Here is a 12,338-nt window from a genome sequence, read left to right as displayed (position 1 = left end):
ATTTATTTGATCCCACGGCATCCCAGGATTGACCGCAGCCCTCATACGGAAGGCCTCGTCGTACTGCAGCCATGCTGCACCAACGAAGTCCGTATAAGCCCTATAGACTATGTCTATATACTGAAAAAGGGCTGCCGCCCGAGCCGGCTGCGCTCTCGCGATGACTCCAGCGTAGATAAGGAATCCGGGCAACCAGTTCGCCCAGGACCTATCAACCTTCCTACGTTTTAGTTTTTCTTTCTCCTTGTCATCGAGCTCCTCCTTACTTTTCTTTTCGAGCTCTCTGAAAAGGAGACCAAACACATCCACATACTCTCCGCGGAGAATTTTCTCACGCGTAGCGGCCGTCAGATGATCCCCCAAAGGCAAGGAGGTGTCGCCGTAAGGGAGGATGTGGAAAGGAATGCTAGCATAAGGGTTGGGGGGATAGAACCACCCGCTACCCTGGGCCACTGGCCACGCCCCCTGAAAATGAGCCGACTGCTGACCGCCCCAAGGTAAAATGCCTGGTGTAGGCGGGGCGGCAGGGGCCGCAGGCGGCGCCGCAGAGCCCGCCAACTGGCCGCTTGAAGAAAAACCCTGACCAGGGAGAGGGCTAGCTCCATGAAAGCCCCAAGTCCACGGCTGGACAGGACTCGACTGCTCTGTAACTCCCAGTTGCCCTACACCCCATGCTGCCCCACCCGGCACCACTGGGGGTGAGGAAGTTGAATGGGGCCCCATGGCCACCCTTGAACTGGCCGAAGAGGGGGCTTACCACCATCACCCGGAAAGACACCAGGGCCTTCAGGGGTCTGCTGCGCGCCGCTACCAGATGCACCAACGCCGATTGCCGCACCAGATGGACCCTCCTCCGGATCCTCCTCCTGTTCCGGCTCGCGAGGCGATTCAGGCCCGGGTGGCCCACCCTGCAAGGCAGATAAACGTGCGAGTACTTCTGCCTCAAAAGTAAGCTGTGCCGAACGGCCGGAGGCATGGCGATGCCCCTCCCAAATGGGAGCGCCCCTGGCGACCCTATCTTGTTCCAAGGCATCCAGCTGGCTCATAATGGCGAGCCTCACCCTCTGGCCTTGCCCCGGTTCCTCGACTAGAGTGCCCTGCTGGCCCCGCCCACGGGGTGGACGGGCAGGCTGTTTACCCTTTGACTTGCCCTGTCCTTTTTTAGGAGCCATTTTGTTTGGTGTAAACAGCACAGGTCACAAATAGCAGTGTCTGCCGCACCAGGGCTCAAGGTTCCCTACAAACCACCACCCCACCAGAGGAGTATGTTGGACCACACAGGCACCCAAAGGTGTATGTCAGAAGGCCAGGTGTATGTCGGAAGGCTGCACTGGAGCAGTGCCACCACCAAAAAACCCAAACCACCAAGGCTAAAAGTCTGGCGCAGACCAAAGAGTGACTGGCTAGCCGCACCAGCGTTTATATTAAGCCACCAAGCAGCCTGGAAGCAGGGGTGGGGAGGTGGCCCCAGGAGTGGCGCAGATTGCCTTTCCTGAAGGGGGGAGGGGGGGATGGGGGCCAAACTTATCACTCCCAACCAGTGCCCCTCCTAGTCAGCCACAACCAGGGGGCAACCCCCACCCAACTACACTGAAGTGGCTACCAGCTATAGGGCCCCGAAAATGAACAATGAGGCCGAAGCCTCACTTGCCGCACGCCTGCGAACTGCCTGCAAACGGGACCGCTGCGCCCCTTCCCTCGATATGCGGGGTAATAATAGCCGCCTCAAATAAGGGAGCCCCCCAGCGACCCAAGGCCCAAGGTGTGCACCGCAGTGCGCGCACGCCCCTGCCCCGGCATCCCGGCCACCCGACGCCCAGGCAAACCCGGCTTCACCACGCCTCTTCGGAAGAGCCTCTTCGGAGGAAAAAAGCCGCCGCTCGCACCTCCGCTACAGGAAAAAAAAGCCGCCGCTCGCGCCTTCACCGCAAGCGAAGAAGCCACGCCACGCAGTCCCAGCCTGATCAGGCCTCGTCACCGACCCAACCGGCACGTGGCTCTCATACAGAGAGCCAAAAGGAACTGCGCACAGAGGGGGCGGGAGCCGGGGCTTATAAAGCCCCGGCTCCGCGCCTAAAACAAACACCCGTATGTCGGGTGATGTCGCCCCTCCCTCCTTCCAGGGAGGCAAAGACGGCCCCCAGCCTAAGCGCCGGCAAGCCGGCTTGGCTGGGAAGGGGCCGAACCTTCTCCAAAGTATGAGGAAGCATTATGAATATTAAAATGGCAAAATTTTAATAGATGAATTACATTTTTAGAATAAGGGTGTATAGTTGGATATTGCTGACCCTAAAAGTTGTTTTACCTACCTAACGTTGAATTAGGCAGGGTACATCCGAGGCAGTCAACGTCTTCCCAGAATGACTCCTGGATCTCTTAACATTATGAATTGTTGGAAATTTAATTGAGGCTGTCTGCACATTCCCAAAGAAACAGCATTTATCCCAGTGGGACCAACCAGACAAGTTGCCTTGCAATGGCGCTGTCTCTCTTGGAGAAGAGGGAAATTTTATACTGTGGCTTCCTATCACATTGTCCATTTCGTCCCGTGTGCTGCACTGTTCCTTGCATCTTGGGAGATACACCTTGCTTGGATTACACTAGACCCTAGCTGAATAGATCCTGCCTGGATGACACTTCTCAACAGACTGGTCTGATTCATTTCATATTACTACCAGCTAGCCTTTCATCCATCTTTTTCCTTTGGGGGAGGGTTAGTGGAGGGGGGGAAGTTTGATAGAAGCATTGTTTTCTTTGTTTTATCTTCTGTGAGGTTTAATATTTGGATATTATCTTCTGCCTTCCCTTTTGTGCTTCTGAAGAGTTTGTTTCTTGTTTTTCATTGTGAGATTTTTTTTCTTGGTTTGTTGGCTTTTCTAGGCATCTGGATCAAGGAGGGTCAACGCTGCTGTTGCTTTTGGATCTCTTGGCAGCATTTGACACGGTCAGTTATGACCTAATGACCCACTGTCTTGCCAACATTGGAGTACAGAGAGTTGCTTTACAGTGGTTCTCTTCTTTTCTCCGTGGTTGGGGCTTGGTAAGCAGACCTCCCTATGGAATCCACTCGAATGTGGTGTACTGAAGGGAGCTATTCTCTCACCGATGATGTTTAACATCTATATTCGTTCCTTTGCCCAGATTGCTCAAGGTTTCGGGCTGGGTTGTTACCAGTATGTGGATGACAGCCTGCTCTATCTGTTGATGGATGGCCATTCAGACTCTGCCCCAAACCATCTGATCAGGGCATTAGAAGCTGTGGCTGGATGGTTACAACTAAGCCGATTGAAGCTTAATTCAACTAAGACAGAAGTCCTGTACCTGAGCTGGGGGGGGGGGGTAAAATTGGGCATACAACACCCTACCCTGGATGGTGCACCTCTTCTGCCATCTCAGAAGTTAAAGAGTCTGGGAGTGATATGGGATGCCTCCCTTTCCATGGAGGCCCAGGTCACAGCAGTTGCATGATCTGCCTTTGACTATCTTTGGCAGATCAAACAGCTAGCACCTTATTTGACACCCCAGGACTTAGCTATAGTGATCCATATGATGGTCACTTCCAGATAGGGTTGCCAAGTCCAATTCAAGAAATATCTGGGGACTTTGGGGGTGGAGCCAGGAGACATTGGGGTGGAGCCAGGAACAAGGGTATGACAAGCATCATTGAACTCTAAGGGAGTTCTGGCCATCACATTTAAAAGGACAGCACACCTTTTTAAATGCCTTTCTTCCATAGGAAATAATGAAGGATAGGGGCACCATCTTTTAGGGCTCATAGAATTAGACCCCCTGGTCCAATCATTTTGAAACTTGGGGGGTATTTTGGGGAGAGGCACTAGATGCTATACTAAAAATTTGGTACATCTACCTCAAAACATAGCCCCCCCCCGAGAGCCCCCAATATCCGCGGATCAATTCCCCATTATTCCCTATGGGAATCGTTTTCCATAGGGAATAATAGAGTGCCCCGTAGACATTTCCCTCCACCCCCAAGCTTTCTAAAGTGGGGGGAGGGCCTCCAAACCAGGGAATCCCCTGCCCCGTCCCTCTCTCACACAGACAAATACTTACTGGGTCTGGTTCTTGCAGAACTTTACTTGATCTGAAAAACAAAACAAAGGGAGGGGCCGTTCTCCGAAGCCCTTCCTGTTTTCAGTTTCCTGCTTCCTGCTCAGCCTTAAAGGCACATATTTTAAAAACGGACCTGCAGGAGCTCTAGAACTACATGGTGACTGTAGGGGGTGGGGCTTTCCCCGCCGGCCAGCTGGCTGGGGGCGGGGAGAAGCCTGTAAAAATAGGGGATCCCCCGCTGGGACCTGGGGATTGGGAAGCCTACTTCCAGATTGGATTACTGTAACTCACTCTACATAGGCTTGCCCTTGGGGCTGATCCAGAAACTGCAGCTGGTGCAAAATGTGGCAGAATGACAGTTAACTGCATTGCCTTTACTAGCAAGCATTCAGCCAATGTTGTGCAAATTGCACTGGCTACAAGTCAAGTACTGGATCCACTTTAAGGTTTTGGTATTGACATTCAAAGTCTTACGCAGCCTGGGACCAACATACCTATGGGACTGCCTCTCCCCATATGAGCCCTGGAGATCTTTGCAATCAGCCAAACAGCACCTCTTGACCATCCCTGGCCCGAAGGATGTCTGGCTTGCTTCGGCCAGGGCCAGGGCCTGGTGGAATCAGCTCCCCATAGAGATCCAGGCCCAACCTGATTTATTACCATTCCAAAAGACCTGTAAAACAGAACTATTCCACCAGGCCTTTGGTTGAGGCAAACAGGCATCCTTACTTCACTGCATATTCCATCTGTCTGGCCTCCCCTACAGTGACTTATTACCCTACTATCTGACTACTACATCTCGGGCTGATATATGCCGGGCTCTTTTTCTAGCAGGAGCTCCTCTGCATATTAGGTTATGCCCTCTGATGTAGCCAATCCTCCAAGAACTTAGAGGGATCTTAGTACAGGGCCTACTGTAAGCTCCTAATATGCAGAGGAGCTCCTGCTAGAAAAAGAGCCCTCGATATATGTGTTTTAATCTGTAAAATATGCCTGCACTGCCTATGCTGTATATTATCTTATTGCCCTTGTTTTTGATATTGTCTTTTTTATTATTGCTGGGTTTTAATTGGCATTCATTTATGTTGTAATCTGTCCTGAGCCAGCTTATGGGAAAGGGTGGGATATAAATCTGCTACAACAAGCAAACAAACACACAAGTAAATATATAAATACCTTCAGTTAGTGGGTGACCTGTCTGCTATCTTTTTGCAGATAAATTAGTGATTTGGGGTAAGAGTGCATTTTTCATTCCTTAGGTTTGAATAGGCAGGTTGTCTTTCTCCCACAACACAATTGTCAGGTAGGAGGTACCTCATTAGAAAGGCACTCTGGAAGGACTGCTTTTACTAATCGTTACTTAGTTTGGTTTTTAAATAAGGTCCAACAAACCACTGGAATTTGTGCCACCTTGCTGCTGACTTCTGTTGCTATGCAAGAGGCAGAGGGAGAGGGATGAGCCTAAACACTGGCTCATCCAGGACATAACTTTTGGCACACTGGCTCTGATCTGGCACTGACTTTGATCAATTCTGGACCATTTTGGCATAAAATAAGATAAATGATGCAACACATATGCCCTTGGCCAGGACAAAAAAATAAATAAATAAGAGGCCTCAATTACATCCCTTAGCCTTTGTTACTGAATTAAGCTACTTTCTTTTTGGTCCAACACTGATTTATCGATTTGTTGTATTTTGTTATGAGCCTGTATGTGCATATATTTGTTTGACCTCTAAAGAAGACCATTGTGCATAGAGAAAAGTGAGCAGAGCACTTGGATTATGATGTACTAAAAGAAGGACAAGTGGAGCGTGATTAATTGAGCTGGTCAATGCAGTGAGATACAGTGGGGCAAGACAGAGGACACCAATAAAGACACCGCATACTCAAAGAATCCATATCCCTTTGAGAAAGGACCGAAACGGACTGTGCAGACATTCAATACCATCAGGGGACAAATACTGAGAGAATTTTTGCAAGCACTGCAACCATATTGAAGTCACATGCTCATATAAGCATCGTCACAGCTCTTTTGAAAAATTGTTTGTAACCATTGTTAAGTGTCTGTTACACTGGTGTTATCAAAGAGCTGTAGTATCAAATATTGAGGTGTTTATAAAACTGTAAAGAATTGTATACTATTTAATAGACATAATAATTTGCTAGCACATTGAGTTTACTTGATATTCCAAGAGCCAACCATGCAGAAGGCCCACTACTTGGTGGTGGTGGTAAGGTCGAGGTCAGTAGGCAGCAGAGGTGAACAAGCCAGCTGAGCCATGGCAGAGGTGATGGTGAGAGAGTACCATACTAAGGCCTCTGAGCCTGCCTCTGTTGATCCCCTTGAATACTGTTCACATAAGGCCATTATCTGGGCTGACATCTCTTGTGTAGCTATGCAATTCCTCTCCTACCATCCCACCAGAATCAAGAACAAGCAGGTGTTCTCTCACCTGGAAAGCCTTCTCAGCCTCCACCATTCCTTCCTGAACCTGGCCAGAGTGGATAAGTTGGCTTTTCTGAAGGTCAAACTCCCCCTGCTGGGGCACCTCAGTCTAGACTTGGTGGAATAAGATCCAGGCCTTCCAGTGTTGTTCCCCTGTGTGTTCCTCCCATTCCTCCTCCTCTTTGAGTGATCCGGCATGTGACCTGTATGTTGTGTCCTTGGTGCTTGGGTGGGAGGATGGCCACCTCTGCTAGGTGGGATAGGTTGGCCCCACACCCAACCCAAACAACAACTACCTCATGAACCAACATCAGCCTCATAGCACAACACCTATGTCATGGAACAGCATCTACCTCAGCAAACATCTACCTCAACAAACATCTGCCTGCATCCACTGCATTTGTACACTTCATAATCACAATAGTTGATCTGTTATGCGTACAGTGTTCTGCTAATGGTGACCATATTATCTTTGTGTTTTGGCCTGAGGGGGCCTGTGAGCATTGTGGGCATGGTTCTCCTCCTTGTGGTTTCTGGCTGCGTGCCTGCCAAGCTGCCATGGGGTCATTTTGGGGAGCCTTCATAAATAATCTGGAAGTGCCTGCCTTTCCACCTGTCCTTTGCGTACTGGTTGCGTATTTCAGCCTGGGGGCTGGGGCTGTGTGTGTTGTGCACACATTTCTTTCTTCATGGTGTCTAGCTGGGCTGCCTGCCAAGCTGCCATGGGGTAATTTTGTGGAGTCCCTGCTGAAACTCTGGGGATGCTTGGCCTGCCTTTTTGCCCTTGGACCCTGAAAAGCCAGACCTCACCAAACATGGAGGGCAGGTAGAGGACTGCTGTGAGTTTGGTGTGTTTAGCATACCGCGGAGGGTATTCTATCACATCATGAACTTCATGAACTCGTTCAGTTTGTACAAACAGTTGTTTGTCCATGACGGTCCATGTTTCAGTCGGGTTGGCTTTTTCCTGGTTCATGCCCATCCCTACTTTAGATATTTTTCAGACTGCACGAAATGGGTTTTACAGGTGATTATTAAATACTGACTTCAGCTATGTGCCAGTAGCAAATAAAAATTCTCTCTATGTTTTCTTCCCAGCAGCAACTATTTACACTCCCAGAAAGATAACTACTGAAGTCCCAGGACCCACATGGAAAAAAACCCTATGTTGTTTGGAATGCTGCTGTTAAGGGAGGAGGGAAAATAATCCTTCCTCCTTCTCTCATCAGTGGCAAAAAGGACTGTTGCTGGAAGGAACCCTATGGGGAGATCTGCATACCTTTCACTGATGGTTGATTAGTTCCAAGACATTGTATTAAGTGCTTGGTAATTCCCAATAGCAAAGTCTTAGAGAATCCAGTAACCAATAAGCTAGCATAAAACAAACAACTTGTGCACTTCCCCCCCCTCCCAATTGATTGGATTTAAGAACAGTCTCCACCATCTGTAGGTATAGAAAAAGGGCCATTCCATGTTGTGGCGTGGACAGCAGCCTTGAAATACTGCATTTCCCCCCCCTATTTTTGCTGACTATCTGTCACTACTGTGAATGGAGAAATCATCCTTTTCTGGACAAGCTGCCTAGCAATATGTTTATCAAAAGAAGCCTATGTAATAAAAGGCATCATTTATGTAAACAAATATATCGTTCTGAACTGCTATGAGGAATGCCGGGAGGTTGCCTTTAGGATGTATTTCATGTGATCCCCGATGGGTGCCCCAGAATGCTTTTCTGAAAAGCTGTACTTGCAGCATGGAAGAAATGACATTGTTTCTTTTATTTCCCAATTCTTAAATTTTATTCAGAGTGGCAGCCCCTGGGTTATATTCTGACATGTCAGATGCCAAGATGGCTACAACCAGGGCTGCCGAGAACTGCCAAGGGCCCCCAGACAAAGATACCACTTAGGCCTCCCATATGACCCTGATCCAAACCAAATACTACAACAAACAAATCACCTGACTTGCTGTTACCATGAATCTGTCATAATAAAATAATCTACCTGTCTGTCCTGTTTTTCTTTCTTTCTTATTTGTTTAACTTATACCCCACCTTTCTCTTCAATGGTGACCCAAAGTGGCTTACATTGTTTCCCTTTCCTTTATTTTATCCTCACAACAACCTGTGAGGTAGGTTAGGCTGAGAATGTACGACTGGCTCAAGATCATCCTGCCGGCTTCCATTACGGAGGATTGAACCTGGGTTTCCTATATCCTAGTCCTACACTTTAACCACTACACTATGCTGGCCAGATAACTTATCATAGAATAAAGCAAGAAGACCCAAAATTGGCATCGAGTTTTAGGATGATTATGGAAGTTCTAGGACCAAAATGGAAAGACATGGGGAAATCCTGGCTGAGGGAAACCACCACCACCCTGTGCTATCTGCAATGGAAACCAAGGGTCTCTGTTTGTGACAAGCATAACTCAAAAGATAATGCCAAAAGATAACTAGCCTTCAACTCCAGAATGGTTATGGAAGTTGCAAAGTGCCAAAAATAAAGGGACTGGAACACCCTGAACCAGGTTATCTTCACAACAGGTAACATGTAATAAGAGAGCTTTTAAGCAATCTGCCATGTGTCTCTAATACTCAGATCCTCACCCACTGTGGAAGGTTGCTGAGTAGGGATCCCCTCCCCCCCAGTTTTGGGGGCTTCCCCCCAATGCCATCCAGTTGGTGGGTGGGTAAGCCCCATCCCAACAGTCCTCCCTGGCTCCATGGGTGCTGTGCATATCTGCACCCCCAGCCATAAATTTGCAGCTTGTAGGGCAAGTGTGTGTGGCTCCCACTCTGTCCAAACAGGGGCTGCCTGCTCTTGCCCTCCAAGCCCCAATCTTGTGGCTTGGAGGGCAGGAGTGTGTGGTGCCCACTTCTCCCCACCATTTAGAGGGAAGATCCCTTTAAATGGCTGAGGAAAGGGGGGGGGGTTGTACAGGCAGTGCTGCATCCCCAGCCTGATAATGTCATTCCACATATCATCACATTCTGGACAGCCCATCCCAATCCTGGAATGGCCCCCAAATCCCCCCACTGGGGAGAAGTTGAGACCTGGCAACCCTACAGCTGAGTGACATATTCCCAGCCAGACCTACCTCACGGGGTATTGTGAGGATAAAATGAAGGACAGGACAACAATGCGGATTTAGGTCTCTATTGAGGAGAAAGACGGGGTATGGTATCTGTTATAAATTGAATTTTTAATATTAAAAAAGATTACATCATTTCTCATATAACAAAGTAGCCTTTATAAAGGGCTATTTGATCTCCCACCAACGCAATAATATGGATAACCATCCAGCGTCTGAACTAGTTAGAGCATGGGGAAATATTGACTCCTCCACCCAGTTATGTTCATATTAGCAAAGATTTGCCACTGTGCTACTCCAAAATTAACCAACACACTGTTAGCTGTAATAGCACACAAGAGGGATGAAAATAAAGAACAATTTTCATTAATGTCTATGATGTCTGAATCTTATTATATTTGTACACAATAATATTGCCACAACATGGAGCATTAAAGCAACAGGCAGAGTATATGAAAGTTCAATGGGAAAAGAAATTAATTCACAAAATCCATTATAAGTTCACACTCATTCCTTGTGGCTTTACATAGTGCATAGAGTAAAACATTGTTTATTACTTGTATAGTTAACTGAGGAAGAGGTCATCGGAAGGAGGGATTATCTAGAATCCTTGTGTGGTCTAGGACTTCATACAGGACTTCTTATAGATGATGGATTCCATTTGAGAACTGATGAGTGCGAACTTACAATGGACTTTGTGAATTAATTTCTTTTTCCATTGGACGTTCATGTACTCTGCCTGTTGCTTTAATGCTCCATGTTAAGTGGCAATAATATTGTGTACAAATATAATAAGATTCAGACATCATAGACATAGAAATTATTCTTTATTTACATCTTTCTTGTGTGTTATTACAGCTAACAGTGTGTTGGTTAATTTTGGTCTTTCATGCTGTAATCCTTATTTTTTTTTTACTGTACTACTCCAATCAGGATAGGGTTTAGAAGGACCTGAGACCAAGAACTGAAAATAAAGAGAGGAGGAAGAAACAAGGAAAATTAGGTGGAGTGTGAGAGAAAAACTGGGCATGGAATAGGAGTCACTGGGGGGGAGGGGTACTTGTAGATTTCCTGCATTGTGCAAGGGGTTGGACTAGATGACACTGGAGGTACCTTCCAGCTCTATGATTCTATTCTATAAGGGACCCACCCGCAGACTACCCAAGCCCTATCCCAAAAAATGGAGGGGGGGAAGAGAAAGCAAGAGCCAGTCATCCCCACAATTTGTGTGTAGTTTGGCTGTGCATGGCTAACGTGGGTTGGGAGTCAGCTTCCCAAAACTGCAAGTGGCTTTCCAGCACCATCTTCCTTAGGCCACATATAACCCTTCAAACCTGGGCTGAACCAGTCCAAATGGAGGGCAGGCCAACAGTCCATTGGAAAATCCCCCAGGGGCTATAATGACCTGTCTGCCCTGATGGCTAGCCAGTGCAAGGTGTAGTCGGAGCGGGCAGCCCTAGTTTTATTTATTTATTTACTTACTTTAAATTTATATCCTGCCCTCTCTGCAGACAGACTCAGGGTGGCTAACAACAACCAGAAAAATTACATATTAAAATCTCTAAAACAATTTTTTTAAAAAAACACCTGTAAATACACCACTATGGTGCTATTCACAACTTCTTATGGCAGTTCACAGGAGCAGGAGGAGAGAGAACTGGAAAGGTAGCAATGAGATGGAAGAAGGTGATGGGATGGAAATAGGATGGAAGTTTCAGGCAACAGGAGAGCAAGTTTTTTTAAAAATAAATCCAGTTGCTATATATGTTTCAGGGCTTTTTTTTTTTTGAGCAGGAACACACAGAAACGCAGTTCTGGCTGGCTTGATGTCAGGGGTATGGCTTCATAAGCAAATGAGTTCCTGCTGGGTTTTCTCTACAAAAAAGCCCGGTGTGGCCTAATATGCAAATGAGTTCATGCCATATGTTTGATCCAGCTTTATGATTCTATTTGATCCAGCTCTATGATTCTACCTGGAATCCAGTACACAGTTGGAGCAGTCCTGAGTCTTAGATCAATAATCACAAAAGCCTTTCTCCACTGAAGGCTGTTTTTCTCAAGTGCTTATATATTAATTAGGCTGGTTTCAAACTGCAGGTTAAAATTGGGTGTGACTTTCTCACTACAGGATCATTTGAGTTGGGAAAGTAAGCTTTGTGCCTCCCCTCCACCATTCATTCCCAGGGTTTCAGTTTGCTCTTATATACAAGCAGTGGTGTTGTGTCCAAAGGTTAAGGTCTATGAAGCACATACGTGGACAACAATATGAAAGATGGATGCTCCTTCCTTTGTATGCTAGTGTCCTTTATAAACCTAGTATCCTTGAGCTGTGTATTAAAATGATTTCATAAATGACTTCCAACTGTCCCTCACCAACATGAAGCAAATCATTCTTCATCCTTTTTAACCTTAATTCCCTGCAAACTACCATCATCTGAATGATTATGACTGGATAGCTCAGAGGAACAGAATGTAGAATCCAAGGTTATTGTTTGTGATAACAATGAATATGGCATCAATGGAAGCCTTCTGTGCTAATGTTTTGTCTGGGTTTTTAGCATCCTGTAGTAGGTCCTGTTTTCTTGGCCACAGTAAATTAGACACAATGAGAAGTGTTAGGCTAACAGGTGCCAAAAAGCAACAGTTAATTACTGGGAGACAGAAAAGCAATACACTAGAATGCCTACTTTCTTTAACAAGCTTTTGTTGTAGGGAAAACTTACCT

Source organism: Heteronotia binoei, chromosome 5 (assembly GCF_032191835.1).
Source record: "Heteronotia binoei isolate CCM8104 ecotype False Entrance Well chromosome 5, APGP_CSIRO_Hbin_v1, whole genome shotgun sequence".
NCBI lineage: Eukaryota > Metazoa > Chordata > Lepidosauria > Squamata > Gekkonidae > Heteronotia > Heteronotia binoei.
This window is presented reverse-complemented; position numbering follows the sequence as displayed.